The 18,091-nt window shown below is 40.7% G+C and overlaps 1 protein-coding gene across 2 annotated transcripts in view; it reads left to right on the plus strand.

The window, feature by feature from the left end:
• The window catches only part of NHS (NHS actin remodeling regulator), a 440,898-nt gene that overhangs the window by 232,289 nt on the left and 190,518 nt on the right, over window positions 1-18,091 (plus strand). The window lies entirely within an intron of this gene.

Below are 18,091 nucleotides of genomic sequence, written 5' to 3' on the forward strand. Positions count from 1 at the left end.
TTTGGTTTGGGAGATTTGAAACAATTTTAAAACAACTACATCTGAGGGTAGCTGGGTAGCTCAGTGGATTGAGAGCCAGGCCCAGAGATGGGAGGTCCTGGGTTCAAATCTGACCTCAGCCACTTCCCAGCTGTGTGACCCTGGGCAAGTCACTTGACCCCCATTGCCTAGCCCTTACCACTCTTCTGCCTTGGAGCCAATACACAGTATTGACTCTAAGACGGAAGGTAAGGGTTTATTTAAAAATAAACAAATAAAAAATAAAATAACTACATCTTATTTGGAATTATTGAGAGATCCACATTTGGGCAACCTCTTTTTCCCATCTTTTTTAACCCTTACCTTCTGTCTCAGAACTGATACCAAGTATGGATTCCAAAACAGAACAGAAGTAAGTGCTAGGGAATTGGAGTTAAGTGATTTGCCCAGGATCATACAGCTAGGAAATATCTGGGGTCAAATTCAAACTCAGCACCTCCAATCCCTACACCTAGCTCTCCATTTTTTTAAAGAGGCAGGATAGGGACTAGACATGATTTTATTAATGATACAATACGGGGGAATTCGTTCTCTCAGTACAAGTTAGCTCCTTTTCTGAAAATTATTGTAATAGCAGCGAATTGTGGAGAATATGGAGAGATTTTAGTCAAACCATGAAGAAATGGCAAAGGCAAGACTTGAATTTAGGTCTTCCAGCATTGAAGACTAGTTCTATATTCACTATACCACACCGTCATTTTCAAAATCTCTATATCTGTAGGAATAAGAGGAAGTTGTTTAGTCATTATGCCATCCAGATCTCTTTCTCTTTTTGAAATACTTTCTCTTTCTCTTCTTCATCTTCCCATCATTGTAAACCCAACAGTATAATGCTTTGTTGCAAGCTGGAGGAGGGAGAAGAAAGAAATTACCTTCAGGAAATTGGACAAATGAGTTTGGTTTACTATTGATGAAGAGATTCATCTGCTGGATTGCATTAGAGTTTAAGGACACATTTTAGAAGGAAACAGAATCAAAGTATTTACTAACTCATATTCATCCATCTGCTCTTCAATTCAGTTCTAGCTAGTATCCTTCAAAAAGGAAAGAAGGAATGAAGGAAGAAAGGATGGAGGAAGGGAAGAAGGGAAGGAGAGGATGGTTTAACACTCCAAGAGTATCTTGTTCATTTGGGTATTTCTTCAGTAGTATTGTCATTTGGAACACACAGTTCGTTTGTCGTTCTTGTTCATTTGGTTTAATCAAGTTCAATTCTTCATGACCCCATTTGTGGTTTTCTTGTTTAAGATATTGGAGTTGCTTATCATTTCCTACTCCAGTTTATTTTACAGATGAATAAACTGAGGCAAACAGAATTAAGTGATGAGCCCAGGATCACACGGCTAGTGAGTCTCAGAGACCAGATTTGAACTCAAGAAGATGAGTCTTGCTGACTCTAGAACCAGCATTCTATCAACTGGGCGACCTAGCTGCTCTGAATAGGAAAGAAACGTGGCTCAAATTCTGGGAGGCAGGACGATTATAAACCTGGAAGGGACATCAGACACCATGCTCAAAACTAGGTATTCTGATTACAGTGCCAAAGTTCTTTGTATCACCACATGTTGCCTCTCTGTGACTTATTCCAAGAGAATAAAACTGTTTTTATGGAGAACTTTCAAAGAAAAGAGTGATAAGGTCCTTGGCTTTTGGGAGGGTGGCAATTCCTGGTAGTGGAGAAGAGTAAGAAGTTCTTTGAGCCATCTGGTATCTTTCTGATATTGTCCCTTGAGTAGGTCTCATATTCCTCCCTCGATTTCTTCATCTTTCTATCTTAATTTTTGCACAGTGACAGTTGTCTGCATGTAATGACTTATTTGCTGTTTCTTAGATGTAGAAAAGCTTTCCTGCTAGAAAGAGAATTGAATTAAAATCATGTTCTTAGCCCATATTCATTAGTTCGCTAAATTCACTAGTGGTCCTCCACAGAGTTGTAACTCTTGTATGGGGAGCTCCCTTCCCACATGAAGGGCCCAAGTTCATCCTGGTGATCTCTTTCATTTCTGGCTCACCCCATGACCAAGGTATAGCCTTAAGGACTTCAATATCTAGAATTCTCCTAAGGTAAGCCACTAGCTTCCTCTTATAGGCACCAAGGCTCACAATGCATCAAACATAGAACAGCTTATATATATATATATATATATATATATATATATATATAAAATAAGACACAAAACATACAAGCATCTGAGCCCCTAGGGAACCACGATATTCCTTACCCAATGGACATGCTTCTTCCTCTACCTGAGAAGAGGCCTGTACAGTCCCCTTGACTCACAATACTACCTTTACTGATGTTATAGCCCAGGATTAGTTCAGTTTATTCCTTTCATTGCACATTTCTATAGCCCCACCTCCTGTTGTTCATTATCGCAGCTCTGCTCCTGGAAGATATTTATTCACTCTTGCATTGCTGCTGTCTTCCCTTTCCAAACAGAGCCTCCAGTCTCTCGCTACAGGCTCCAATTTTCTATTACGGCTCCCTACTGTTTGGTTCTGCTCCTTAGGAAACAGTGCCAGCTTTGAAATAGCTGGACCATGGTAAGATTACACTGGAATCACAGTTGACAGTATGATAGCTCTCCTGTGCCTCCAGGGACAGAATAGCTCCAGGATATTTATACCTTCTGTTCTTTTACATCAGGGTCCAACAGTTCCACCTCACAAAGGGTCTCATCAGGTACTGTGAGAATACTGATATCTCTCCAATGAACTGCTTTTTTTTTTCTCTCTCTCTAGCTCTGAAATCACTCCCAGGCTGTCCCAAGATATTTAACTCTTTTCTCCCCCATTGCCCACATCAATGTATCCTACCAGGTTTTAAAGGGTTTAGAGAGGCTTTCAAACTCCCTTTCCATATGTCTTTTCACTCCCATCTTCTTTTGTGATAACTGAGACAGTTCATGGTAATCAACTGGAGACTGTTTCAAGAAAACACTGGAAAAGGAATGGCAGAGGAGAGGCACACCAGTCTCTGCAGAATCAGCAGACTCATGTCCCTGTTACAATGAAAATTAGATTGATCAAGTTTTGCTATTGTTATCTGATTTTATGATCCCATTTGAGGTTTTCTTGGCAAAGATTCTAGTTTGCCATTTCCTTTTCCAGCTCATTTTACAGATGAGAAAACTGAGGCAAACAGGGTTAAGTAACTTGCCCAGCATCACACAGCTAAAAAGTATATGAGGCTGAATTTGAACTCAGATCTTCCAGGTTTAGAGCTTTATCCACTATTCCACCTAGCTCGCTTTTCTGACTACTCAAGAAAAAATCTGATCATTTTACACCTTAGAGAGGTTTTACTTCTGCTCCATCCCTAGTTCGAATCCTGATTCCTCAACTACAGTAGCATCATCCTTCTAAGACTTACTCCCAGAATTCATCATTCATTTAAGACAGCTTTATTAAGTATGTGATGTGATACCAAGCACTGGTTCAGACACAGAAACCAACATGAGCCATGATCAAGCCTCCAAAGAACTTCTACCATTCTATCTTCCCTCCCTCCCCCATCCCTGACCAAACCATCATGATGAATTGTACATGTGTGAAGCTGAAGAGTTCATCTTTAGTCAAAATCTTTTCTGTGATCTACCAATGTCTATTCAGAGACTTCTAGACCATGAAATCTTCTGTCCCCGGGGAAGGTGCCGACCAAGTAAAGTCGTATAAACTGCTTGGGCACTGAGATTACGGGCAGAGAGAATTCCCAACAGTGCAAAGCTCCTGGGGAAAGGGAGGTTAAACTTTATCTCTTTGCAGGAAAGCCCTTTCAGCTCATGAAGCTCTGGGCCAAAGCTCCAGTGATGTCAGAGTTAATGTAGGGTTTTATAGTCTCATTTCCTTTGTTTGCTTTAACTGGGCAATCGTGCATGGTCTCCCTTCTCAAGTAAGGATTATCTTCTATGTGGCGAGTTGTAAAATGAGTCTTAGTGAACTCTTGAAGCCGTTTCACTCATATAAAAATGTGTCGGAGGCATTTAGAAAATCCAGATTACAGACCTGCTTCTGCACATGTGTGGGGAGACTGACTGTCCTATCCCACCCCAAAGTGGCCCCTAATTCTCATTCCTCTCCCTTCTCATTTCTCAGGAAATCTGATACTGATAAAAAAAAAAAAGGTTGCCTGCTAAATCCTGGGTTTATACAGAGGCAGAGAGACAGGCTAGGTAGGGCTGGCATGCTGAGACTAAAATGTGCTTTCCTCTTCATGGCAAGCCTTTCACCTTCTCTGACAGAGCCTCACTTTCTCGTAGTGGAGTTCCCTGGGGGCCTTGTTTCTCCTCTCCTCCCCTCTTTGGGCCTTCCTGTGGGACTTTAGAGCATCCCCTGTTGCCTCCATCACAGCTCTCCAGGCAATGGAAAGGTGAAATTTCAATCAACTGCTGAGAGCCCAAGAAAGAGGAACAAGGAGGAGACTGTAACTAACAACATTATGGGGATTCGAAATTGTTTATGGCTTTTGTTTATCTGCGTGATCCTCAAATCCATTAACACGAGCACGCCTTGTTAGTATGGACACCGTTGACGTGAAATAATTCAACAAGAGCTAGTCTAAAGTTTGCCAGCGTTGGAAAGAAAAAGGCTGACAGAACAAAACTTACAATGTAAACAAGATCCTCAGGAGAATATTTAAAGCACTGAAGAAAACAGCCTGCTAGTCAAGCTTCCTTTCCTCCTCCTCCCGCCCCCATGCCCAGTATCTCAACTGCTTTAGTGTCAAACGATTCTCTTTTATTAAAGTCATTTCCACTGGACAACGCATGCTCGGTCTAGTTCTAGTTTGTGTTTATGCTTGAAGGCCACGAGCTTACCATTCTTTAAAAACATTTTCTAATTCATACTCGTCACCTGTTTAGACTAGGCTTCTCTCCGGTTACTCTGAGTTAGGAATGGTTTACAATATGGGCCTTCCAGCTTTCCCACACTCAAAATATCGCTTTTCTTTTTTTAGATCTTCCCTTTTGTCTTAGAATCAATACTGTGTATTGGTTTCAAAGCAAAAGAGTGGTCAGGGCTGGGCAATGGGGGTCAAGTGACTTTCCCAGGGTCACTCAGCTAAAAAGTATCTGAGATCAGATGTGAAGGTCTTGCCCTTGGAATGAAGAGCCAGGTCTGGCTCTCTATCCACTGAGCACCCCACTGGGGAAGGCCAGATCAGGAAGAGAAATTATTTAGCCAAAATGCTTCCCCTTTAGGTATTTGGATTTGATTTACCCCAATTTAGACACCAGCTTGGGGCAGATTGCCCTGTTGGATGTTTGAGAATGAGAGAGGAAGAGCTGAGATGTTCTCCTTCCCAAAGCAGACAAGCTTTCCATTTCTGGGCACTCTCCAGCGATGCAGGGGACTCTGTGAGATGATGATCGGGGCACTCATTTGGGGAAGGATTATGTTGGGCTTCGGCTTCGAACTCAGAAGGAAAGAGAGAGAGCCATATTCTAGTATTAGAGATGAGGGTGTGTGCTACGTGCAGGTTTATACTGTATCCAGTGGAACAAGAAATACAAAATTACTTCATTTCTTTGGCTATTTTACTGATCGACTCTAATGTAAAATGATGATGGCTGGGATTCACATAGTGTCTTGAGTTTTACATGTGTTATCATTACTACAGCCCTGGGAAGTAGGGGCTATTATTATGGTTCTTTTTTTTTTTTTAAGTTTTTAAAACATTATTTTATTTGGTCATTTTTATACATTGTTCATTGGAAACAGATCATTTTCTTTCCCTCCCCCCCAACTCCCCCCCACCCCTTCCCTAGCCAACGCACGATTCGTCTGGGTATCACATGTGTCCTCGCTCTGAACCCATTTCCTTGTTGTTGGTATTTGCATTAGGGCGCTCATTTAGCGTCTCTCCTCGATCATATCCCCTTAACCTCTGTAGTCAAGCAGTTGCTTTTCCTCGGTGTTTTTACTCCCTCAGTTTGTCCTCTGCTTGAGGATAGTTTTGTTTTTGTTTTTGTTTTTTCTTCCTCGTAGATCGCTGCAGGTTGTTCAGGGACATCATAAAGCCATTACTGGAGAAGTCCATTACATTCTCTTGTACCACAATGTGTCAGTCTCTGTGTACAATGTTCTCCTGGTTCTGCTCCTCTCACTCTGCATCACTTCCTGGAGGTCGTTCCAGACTCCATGGAATTCCTCCACTTTATTATTCCTTTGAGCACAATACTATTCCATCACCAACATAGACCACAATTTGTTCTGCCATTCCCCAATTGAAGGGCATCCCCTCATTTTCCAATTTTTGGCCACCACAAAGAGCACAGCTATGAATATTCTTGTACAGGTCTTTTTCCTTATTATCTCTTTGGGGTACAAACCCAGCAGTGCTATGGCTGGATCAAAGGGCAGACAGTCTTTTATCGCTCTTTGGGCATAGTTCCAAATTGCCCTCCACAATGGTTGGATCAATTCACAACTCCACCAGCAATGAATTAATGTCCCAACTTTGCCACATCCCCTCCAGCATTCATTACTTTCCTTTGCTGTCATGTTGAACAATCTGCTAGGTGTGAGGTGATACCTCAGAGTTGTTTTGATTTGCATCTCTCTGATTATAAGAGATTTAGAACACTTTTTTAGAACAAGTCATTTGCCCATTCTGAGTTTATCTTGGTGTAGGGGGTGAGGTATTGATCCAAACCTAATCTCTCCCACACTTTCTTCCAATTTTCCCAGCAGTTTTTATCACATACTGGGGTTTTGTCCCAAAAACTGGGATCTTTGGGCTTGTCAAAGACTGTCTTACTGAGGTCATTTACCCCAAGTCTATTCCACTGATCCTCCTTTCTGTCTCTTAGCCAGTATCAAATTGTTTTGATAACCGCTGCTTTGTAATATAGTTTGAGATCTGGGATTGCAAGGCCACCTTCCTTTGTATTTTTGTTCATTATTTCCCTGGATATCCTTGATCCTTTGTTCTTCCAAATGAACTTTGTTATGGTTTTCTCTAATTCAGGAAAATAGTTTTTTGGTAGTTCAATGGGTATGGCACTAAATAGATAGATTAGTTTGGGTAGGATGGTCATTTTTATTATGTTAGCTCATCCCACCCATGATCATTCAATGTTTTTCCAATTGTTTAGATCTAGTTTTAATTTTTTGTGTGGAGAGTGTTTTATAGTTGTATTCATATAGTTCCTGTGTTTGTCTCGGCAGATAGATTCCTAAGTATTTTATATTGTCTTGGGTGACTTTAAATGGAATTTCTTTTTCTAATTCTTGCTGCTGTACTGGGTTGGAGATATATAGAAATTATTATGGTTCTTTTACAAATAAGGAAATTGAATCTGAAAGAGATGTAGTGACTTGTCTAAAGTCACTTAGCTAATAAGTGACTGAGGAAGAATTTGAATTGATGTCTTTGTAACTTCAAGTCTAACATTTCATTCAACATGTCACCTAGACATGTTGCATTTAAGATAAAATAAAAGTAAGATTCAGGTCTGGAGAATTGCTTTAATTCAATATGTACTCATAAGACCTGACCCATTTCAAGTCACATTTGTGTTAGGTTCAGACAGAGATCGTGGCTATTTAGTGCCATTTTCAGTCATGTCTCTTTATGACCTCATTTGGGGGTTTCTTAGCAAAAATATTGGAATGGTTCGCCATGTCCTTTTCCAGCTCTTTTTACAGATGAGGAAACTGAGGCATACAAGGTTAAGTGACTTGCTCAGGACCATACAGCTAGTAAGTGAATCAGGCCAGATTTGAGGTCGGGAAGATGAGTCGTCCTGACTCTAGGTGCAGTATTCTATACACTCTATCATCTGGCTGGCCTTTCTGGAAGAACTAGGAAGAGGACAGATAACCCGTTCTTGGCCCTCTCTCTAGTGAAGAGGAAAGCAGGAATGCGAGTTCAAAAGTTATTGCTGTAGTTAAGAGAAAGGATTAATGAGTAGCTGCACTGGCACTGGGATAGTTGGAGTGAAAAGGAAGGGATAGAACAGAGAGAGATTTTGATAATTGAACAATAAAACTTGGGAATTTCTGGACTATGAGGGGTGTTTGCTGTTGTTCAGTCAATCCAGTCATGCCTAGTTCTTGACAAAGACTTTGGAGTTTGTCATTTTCTCTTTCAGCTCATTTTACAGATGAGGAAACAGAAACAAACAGAGTTATGTGACTTGCCCAGGGCCACACAGCTAATGAGAGTCTAGGCAGCGTTGGTGAAGATGTGGCACTCATACAGAACCAGCACTGGGGGAGCTGCTCTATTCCCCCCCATTCCAGCACCAGTGGGCGTTATTTGCATGCCCCACCCCTCTGTCCAGCCACCCAAAGGAAGCATGTCCTCCCCCAACTCTGCTGTAATCCTGGGGCTCACAGAAAGCTTGACTTTGCCCTTTGGGCACTCAAACTTGGAAAGGTTTGCCAGTGAGGTCTAGGGTGTGGTTTGTATTTAGGTCTTCCTAACTCTGGGTCCAGGCTACCCAGCTTCCCCGAAACTCCTTTGAGCTGGATAACAATAGGAGTTCATGAAATTCAATTCAGACACGTTGTATGTAGAAAGGTGTACAAAATATTTGGGGTGAAGAAAGGCTGACATTAGACATGTGCCAGCCCAGGGAAAGGCATTATGACCCGACAAATATGTTGTTTTTGAGACATTTCAGTCATGTCTTAAGCTTTACTTGGCAGAGATCCTGGAGTCTGCCATTCCCTCTTCAGCTCTTTTTACAGATGTGGAGCCAAGGTAAATAGAATTAAATGACTTGCCCAGGATCCTACAACTAATTAAGTGTCACACCACAGCTGAACTCCTGAAGATGAATCTTCCTGAGTCCAGGCCCAGTGCTCCATCCATTGCACCACCTGTCTGCCTGATAAAAAGACCCAAACAGGAAGAGATCCAAATAAAGTTCTTTGAATGTTATTACCTCCTAGGTAAAGGGAATTCAGAAAAATGCAAGGGCAAGACAGTGGAATTGCTTGTGGCTATGGAAGAGGGGAGGGGAGGGGAGGGAAAGAACATGAATCTTGTAATCATAAAAATATTCTAAATTAATTAATTAAATCAAATTTTTCAAAAGAAAAACTTAATGAAAGTATACATAACTTAAATTAAATTAAAAATGGATAAAATTCAAAAAAATGAAATAAAAGAGGGATAAGAATTAAAAATTATAAAGTGTAATCACTAGGGGCAACTAGGTGACTCAGTAGAACCAGGCCTGGGTTCAGATATGGTCTCAGATACTTCCTAGCTGTGTGACCCTGGGCAAGTCACTTAATCCCAATTGCCCAGCCTTTACAGCCCTTCTGCCTCAGAACCAGTACTTATTATTGATTCACTATTGAAGCACCCAGACATTGAAAAAGTCATAGTTCTAATAAAAATTGCTGACATTTGTATGGTGTTTTAAAGCATCATGCTTTATTCCTGGCTAGTGTATGCACTTCATTCGCCCCATTTGCTCCTCACAAAAACCTTCTGAAGTTGTTGAGGCAGATGTTGTTGTTGTTGTTGTTGATGTTGTTATGCCCCTTCTCCATTGAGGCGAAAGGATGTATCCCCATGACAATTACAGATTAAAGTAGTACTAGAATCCAGGCTTTTTGACTACGACCAAAATACTGATCTATAAATGACTTATGAAAGGCTTTACTTTGAAATCCTCACTGGGGTGGTGCCAGTTTATATCACAGAAGACATTATTCCTCATCAAAAGTCTTTTTTTTTTTTTTAAGAAAACTCTTACCTTCTGTCTTAGACTCAATATTGTGTATTGGTTCTAAGACAGAAGAGCAATGAAGGCTAGGCAAAGGGGTGACTTGCCCAGGATCACACAGCTAGGAAGTGTCTGAGGTCAGATTTGAACCCAGGACCTCCCATCTCCAGGTCTAGCTTTCAATCCACTGAGACATCTAGCTGCTCCCTGACAATATAGTCTTTGAAATATTATTTTCTAACAGCCACTGCCACAGACTAATAGGTGCCCTCAGTCAGCTTCTGGACTTTGTCATATATGAACAGGGAAATGACAGCAAGCATCCCATGTTTTCTTCACTCTTCTGATTTGCTGCCTCCCTCTCCCCGATGCTGACTTCCAACAAAGAAGAATTAAAGGTATTTTTGGCTCTTTGGCAGAGTCCTTGAAAAGAGTCTTCAGGCGTTATATTTCAGGTCTAAGTTGAAGGTCTCCAAAACCTGCTTTGGAAATGATTTGTTAATTATTGCTTTCTCTTCCTGACATTTTTAAAGATAAACTTACTCAGGTCAGGCTTTTAAACCCTTAGAGGTTCAGAGATTGTTTGATTTCTCTTTGGATTCCTAACACCTAATACTGTGCTTACCAAATACCTTTTAAACACTGAATAAATTATTTCACCCTATTTGCCTCAGTTTCTTCATCTGTAAATTGAGATGAAGAAGGAAATGTCAAACCCTTCCAGTTTCTATGCCAAGAAAGCCACAAATAGGATCATGAAGACTCAGACATGATTGAAATTCCTTTAAGATGCTAATTTCAAATTGTCCAAATAATACCCCCCAAAAACGTCACATATTGCACTCCTACAGCAAATATTTGGAACTAATTCTGTGCCAGACTACCTGAATGTTGGGCATCCTTACAGAGCCCTGCTTCCATGTTGTTGTAGCTTATGGTTTTAGGAAATAAGTTCTTTGAAGGGGAGGTAGGTTGAAATCATGATTGGTTGGTCATAGCCCCATCTTTTGCTGAAATTAAGCATAATTGCTGAGTTCTAAGAGTAATCACATAGGTTGGAACTCATTAACCTCCAAGCCCTGTTTAAAGCTGTAATTAGTTTAGGCCAGGCAATGGGCAGAACAGAAGCCTATTTATGGATCAGATTCTACTTTGAAATAGATGAAAGATGAGTGGTGACTCAGTGGATAAAATACAGGATCTGGAGTCGAGAAGATCTGAGTTCAAATCAGGCCTCAGACACCGACTACTTATGGGACCCATACAAGTCATTTCATCCTGTTTGTCTCAGTTTTTCATCTATAAAATGAGCTGGAGAAGGAAATTTGTCCCATGTGACCCTGCCAACTCGTTTCATCCTGTTTTCCTCAGTTTTCTCATCTGTCAAATGAGCTGGAGAAAGAAATGGCAAACCATTTCAGTGTCTATCCCAAGAAACCCCCAAATGGGATCATGAAGAGTCAGACATGACTAAAAGAACTGAACAATAACAAGAGCTTAAGGGCCAGGTGAGCAGACGTTCCTGTAAGTTAATTGTTGACTTGAGGTCTTCAAGGATAGAGCTTTTTCTTGCTTGTTTTTCTTCTTCATTCTTCTTCTATTTGCGAGACAGACAGAAAGAGAGACAGAGAGAGACACAGAGAAAGAGAGAGAGATTGGGAGAGAGAGAAAATAAAAGGATTCTTTATGGCCTTGAAGAAGTTATTCTATTTCCTTGGCCTTCGTTTATTCATCTGTAATATGGTGGTGAGAAGAAGATTAGACTAAATAACTCTCCCATGTCTCTTGGACTCTAAAATTGCAGGACTATGACCCTATTATCCCCCACTTCTACATTTATTCATTCCAATCAGTACAATTCCACCAACATTTATTCAGTGCTTAAAAGGTACGTAATAAACACAGTATTAGGTATTAATAATGCAAATAATACAAACAATCTCTGTACCTCTAAATCGCTTATACTCTCTATATTGTGGAGAAGAGAGAAATTATAAGACAATGCACTTATGAATGTCTGCACCTTCTCTCTGCAACTTAGAGTCCAGGTTGCACTGTGTGTCCCTAGGCAAGTAACCTAATCCTTCTATGCCTCCGTTTTCTTATCTGTAAAATGGGGATAATGATAGAACCTGCCTCCCAGGGCTATTGTAAGGATCAAAAGGAAATGTTCTTCCAAAAACAATTTTTAACATTTTGGGGGGTTCCAAATTCTCCCTCTCCTTTCCTCCCTCCCCTCTCCCCCATCCTGAGAGAGTAAGCAATCGAATATAGATTTTACATGTAATGGAATAGCTTTTTATTTCCCCTACCCAAGGGAAAAGTTTAAAACACAAAAGGTTCATAAGTACACAGAGAAAAAAAACACCTTAAGACATGAAGGAGTAACCCCTAAGACCTAAAAATCTAAAACATTTTGTGGGACTACTGAACAACCATTTTGCCTTCACCTTGGCTTTGCACTGTCCAAAACTCCCTCAAGGTCTAGTTCTTCAGACTCTCCCTCCTGTCGGTGGTCATCTTCTCTGAGGCCCATCGTAGTGGCCACAGCAAGCGTCTCCCATAGTATGCCTGGAACCACCATCCACCTTGCTATTTCTGTGTCTTCACCCATGATCAGGGTAAGAAACACCAAGTAGAAGAGCCAAATGGGGCTCCAATATCCAGGCTCAGCCTTTTTTAGCCCGTGCCTGTGCTTAATTCCATAGGCAAGCCAGTGTCATAGCTCCTGGAAGTGAGAGGATAAGAGCTTGTAAGGAAAAGTACAAAAGACAAGTTTGCAATATCTCTTCGTGCTTGACAGACAAGAAGAAAAGAAATCCTTTCTTTTAAAGCCTGTTAAGTATGCCACTCTTCATAGCTCAGTAGCCAGTTGTCTGTTGGATAGAATGGAGGTGGGGGGTGAAGTGAGGAGAAGGACACAAGGTTCACATACGGGTTAAAACCCTGTCCAATCCCCCATGGGGTCTAAACACATTCTCCAATGGGATCACCTCCTTTACCCAAGAAGATAATTAGATTTTCAATTCTTTGAGGAATTATCTTCTCTGTCCTTTGTATACCACAATAGTACTAGTTCTAGATAATGGGAATAGTGAAAGAATGTGGGAAGCTCCCTTTTCTTTTTTAATAGCTCTTACCTCCTCTCTCAACATCTATACTAAGTATTGGTTCCAAGGCAGAAGAGTGATAAGGGGTAGATGATGGGTGGTAAGGGACTTGCCCAGGGTCATACAGGTAGGAAATATCTGAGGCTAGATTTACATGAAGCATTTCTTTGTTGAACCAAGAATGAAAATGATATCTGCATTTTTCTGTTGTTTCTGATCAAGGTCTTGTTTCTAACATTATTATCCTCTATTTATCTTTTATATCTGCTATCTTTTAGATAATATTGAACTTTAGTGGAAAATTTCCTATGAATGTTATATTCCATTAAGAAGTAATACAGGGGGCAGCTTGGTGGCTCAAGTGGATTAAGAGCCAGGTATAGAGCTGGGAAGTCCTTGGTTCAAATCTGAACTCAAATGCTTCCTAGCTGTGTGACCCTGGGCAAGTCACTTAACCCCCATTGCCTAGCCCTTACCACTCCTCTGCCTTAGAAACAATACTTAGTATTCATTCTAAGACAGAAGGTAAGGGTTAGAGAAAAAAAAAAGCCAATCATGTGAGTCACCAAATGGAAATTTCAGGTATTACAGCAAATTCTTCTAATAGTGCTCTCAATTCACCTAAATTCAAATAGGTAGCATAGTGGATAGTGAAAGAGTTGGAGTTAGGAAAGCCCACTTTAAAAATTGGGACAGCTAAGTGGTACAGTGGATAGCATGCAGGACCTAGAGTCAGGAAGATTCATCTTTAAGTTCAAATCTGCCCTCAGGCACTTACTAGCTGTGTGACCCTGTGTGAGTCACAACCCTGTTTGCCTCAGTTTCCTCATCAGTGTGACAAGGAAATCACTTTAAAAGACTGATATATATTAATTTAAGGTCGCCAAGGAATTCAGCTATGTAATTCCTAAATGAAAACTCAAGTCAGCAGTCAACCTTTTATGGAATTTTTAATTACAAACAGGAGGAAGAAAGGTATTAGAGAGAGAGAGAGAGAGAGAGAAAGGGGAGAGAAGGGAATAGGGATTAAGTACCCCCTCTGCTTAGGCTGGGCCAAAGGCCCAAGCCCTTAGATAGCTGAGGCAAAGAAAAGAGATCAGTCCCTATCACTCACGTGACCAAAATGGAGAAACAGTCCCAGGGGCCTCCACCTCCAGCCTCCTTCAGAGCAAGCTTCTCAGAGCACAACCTCTCAGAGCAAAACCTCTCGAATTCCCCCAGTCCTCAGACCCCGCTATCTTTAATGAAACCATCTAAGTTCCCTCCCCTCAGTTCTCACATCTACCAATCACTGTCCATATCTTCCCTGTGCCAATGGTGGCTCTAGTTTAACCCAGGACCGCCCAGAGGTCTGTGGCTTTGCACATGTCTGTTGAAGGTCATATTCTCAAATAATTAAATCTTGATCCTTTGCTTCAGCCCTTCCTAAATCCTTTTACTCTGAGTAGGGTGGAGATTGTAGTTTCCAAGACCTGGTTCTGTCATTCCAAGTATCTCTATTGTATTAATTCTAAAATCAATCATGACTCAAAAGAACTTCCTGTTCTATGCTTAAGCATAGGTCAAAGCCCTTTCCATTGTTTAGCAAAGGGTATCTGTCCTAAAGCAGTCCCAAGTAGGGAGGAGAAGGATCCTCCCATGCCAAGGGGGTTCACATTCCAATAGAGTTCTTACTATCAGTAGGAAATTTTTTCCAATATGGAACTTTCCAATGGTGAAATTTCCAACATTCACAAGTCTAAGAAATTTCAAGGTTTACATCAGTAAAATGAGCTAGAGAAGGAAATGGCAAATCATTCCAGTATCTTCCCCAAGCAATTCCTAAAGACTAAACACAATTGAAAATGACTGAACGAATTCAAATCTAATCCTAGGCACTAACTAGCCATGATTCCAGTCAAGACATTCATTTCTGCCACTCCTCTAGAAAATGGGGATGATGTTAAAAGCACCTATCTTACAGTGCTGTGAGGCTTAAATGAGATCATGTGAAACTGCTTTGCAAATATCAAAGCATTATAGAGATGCTGGGTTTTTTTTCATCTAAAAATATATATTAAACAACAACTGTATGTAAGGTACTTATCATTAGGCTCTAGGGAAACAGATTAACTTTCTCCAAGGCAATTCTATGCTAAACCATATACTAAGACACATACATAAATAGTCCGGTATAGAACAGAATGTGATCATTACGAAAAGGAAATCTAGATAAAATTCTATGAAAAAATGTTTTCATCTTAATCTTTTCCAGATAACAAGCTTTTCCATATTAATTCTCTCATTGTCTGTAATCCAGGTTTTCTCTCTCCCCCCATCCCTCACTTCTCCCCAGGAAGACAGGTAATATGATGCAGGTTGTACATATATCATGTAATACAGATTTCCCTGTTTGTCATGTTGAGAAACAAGCTGCGTATTTTATGCACTACCGAAAATTTTACTGGGAAAATTAAGTGAAGAAGTGAATCTGCATTCAGGCTTTTTCTGCTCGTTCTGTGCAAGTGAATGTCCTTTTTCATCCTGCGGCCCTGAGGGTCCTTCTGGTCTTATTGACAATAGATCATCCCAGGTCATGCTTGTTACCCTGTACAGTGTTCTCCTGGCTCTGCTCACTTCCCTTTGCATCACTTCCTAGAAATCTTCCCAGCTTTGTTTGGGATGCTCTTGTTTGCCTTTTCTTATGGCCCAACAGTATTCCTTCCCAATCATAATCCACAAAATGTGTTTCCGTGAAAAATTGAGGAGATTTCATTGCAGCTGCTTGGAGTGGAGATCAAGGTTAATGGAAGCTTTATGGCAAAGTCAGCGAGCTGAGTCTTTGAACGACAAGCGAGATTTCGGTGAATGGAGATATGGAAGGATGCTGATCTAGGCTTGCAAAGTTCTGGGCAGCCAATAGGAGATAGAGAATTACTGTCAGCCCAGAGGTCCTGCAAAGAAAACAAGATGCAAAGGCATAGTTATCATGAAGACAGTGATAAAAGGCAATATAGATTGAGACCAAAAGCCAGAATGATTTTATGAGGGGAAGAGAAATATTAAGGAAGCCCTAAATTATCTGAGGGTATTGCTTCTGTCATCCATGATACTATCTGTAACCTCAGTTTCCAGGAAATGCCTTGATTTATCAAGAATAAAGAATATGTATGTTGCAGGGTAAGGGAGTTCCATCTGGAGCAGAGAAGAAGGAAACCATATGCATGCTATACTCTGTTTTTTTCAAGATTTGGCTTGTTTTTAAACGTTTACCTTCTGTCTTAGAATCACTACTATGTATTGGTTTTAATGCAGAAGAGTGGTAAAGGCGCAGTAATGGGGCTTAAGTGACTTACGTGCCCAACTTAGGAAGTGTCTGGGACCAGTTTGAACCTAGAACTGGCTTTCTAGCCACTGAGCAACCTGGCTGCCCCATGCCATACTTTGGGACAGTGAAAACTAAAAATAAAAAATAAATGTATGGACAAGGATCTCCTCTCTCCTTGAGTGAGATCCTGCAGCTCCACGAAAATAATAGCAATAGATGACGGACCCAGAGTACAAATACTGTAGCAGACTTCAAAAGAATCTTGGTTCTTCAAACCCAAAAGCTTTGGAATAAGGATGCGAGACAGCTATGTGATGGAGGAGGGAGCGCGCTGGCCTGAGGATCAGGAAGTCTTGAGTAAATCTTCCCTCCCGTACTTACTAGCCACATAAACCTGAGCATTTGGCCCCTTCCAGCTCTAAACTTGTGCTCCTATGAACATGGTTAAAAGGTCATTTGTGGGGAGGAGGGAAACTGGGTGGCTCAGTGGATAGAGAACCAGGAGTAGAGATGGGAGGTCCTGGGTTCAAATATGACCTCAGACACCCAATTGAGATGCTTCAGTCAGCTCTACTGAGAGTTTTCAAAAGATTAGGAATGGTGAGATATAGGTGCTTCTGTCCTATTTATCCACCCCAGCATTTCTCTACATCACCCCAATTCATTCTTCCACCTCTGCACATATGACCCTTTTGGACCTAAGTAGCTGATTCTATATCACAGCCACCATATTATGTCCTAGGCAGACGCACATATGTAGTGATGTATTCCGTGATGGACACGATATTTTTTCCAGATTACGTGCCAATTAATCACATTACATTTTTAGTATTAATTGTCTGACATTTTATAATCCACGTTTCCCTCCTCCCCCCCCCCTTTCTCCTCCCCAAGAAGGCAGATATGTTATAAATTGCATATATATTGCATATAAGACATACTTCCCTGTTTGCCATATTGTGAAACAAGACATATATTGCTTACACTAGAGAAATAAATTGACAAAATTAATCATTTTCAGAAGAGCAGCCAAGATCAGTAAATCAGCAGGCATTTATTTACCAAGCACTTTGCTGATATTGATACAAAGAAAAAAAGTAAAAATGCCCTTGCCCTCAAGGTGCTTACATTTTAGTGGCAGGAGAAAAGATATACATATACAGATGATTTCTTTTTAATGCACAAATAGAGAATCCAAAATCATCCCATCTAAGCTTTGCCTGAAGAAACTGGTTATGTTTAGCCTGGAGAAGAGAAAGGCTTAGTGGGTACCTAATTTGAAGGGCTGTCATAGGGAAGAGGGATTAGACTTGTTCCACTTAGCCCTGGACAGTAGAACTAGGAGCAATTAGTGAAAGATACAGAGAGAAGGGCTTTGCTTTATAAAAGGAAAATAATTCCTAACCATCTGAGCTGGCCAAGAATAGAACTGGCTGCCTTAGGAGGTTTTCCTTCGATGAAAGTTCTTAAATGGAAGCAAGGTGACTTAGAGAAGATGTTATGGAGGGTATTACAATTCGGAGAGAGTTTGATCTAGATGACTTCTGACATCCAATCCAATTTTGACTTCCTGTGGAGTCAGATTCTATGATACTAACTTTAACCTTGGTTTCCTGATTGGGCATTTGGTTGGTTTTTAAATTTTTTTTCATATTTTTTCCAGTTGCATAGAAAAATAATTTTTGACATTCATTTTCTAAGATTTTGATTTCCAAAAAACTGGATGTTTTTAATACACACAATTTATAACTAGGAAACTGTTTGATTTGTGAACAATAAAGAAGGTATTCATGAAAAAATCCCATGGCACTTAAAAGTGTGATTCTCTTTCAATATCTAAGACCATCAGGGGGCATCTGGGTAGCTCAGTGGATTGAGAGCCAGGCCTAGAGATGGGAGGTTCTAGGTTCAAATTTGGCCTCATACACTTCCCAGCTGGGTGACCCTGG

Source organism: Monodelphis domestica, chromosome 8 (genome assembly GCF_027887165.1).
Source record: "Monodelphis domestica isolate mMonDom1 chromosome 8, mMonDom1.pri, whole genome shotgun sequence".
NCBI lineage: Eukaryota > Metazoa > Chordata > Mammalia > Didelphimorphia > Didelphidae > Monodelphis > Monodelphis domestica.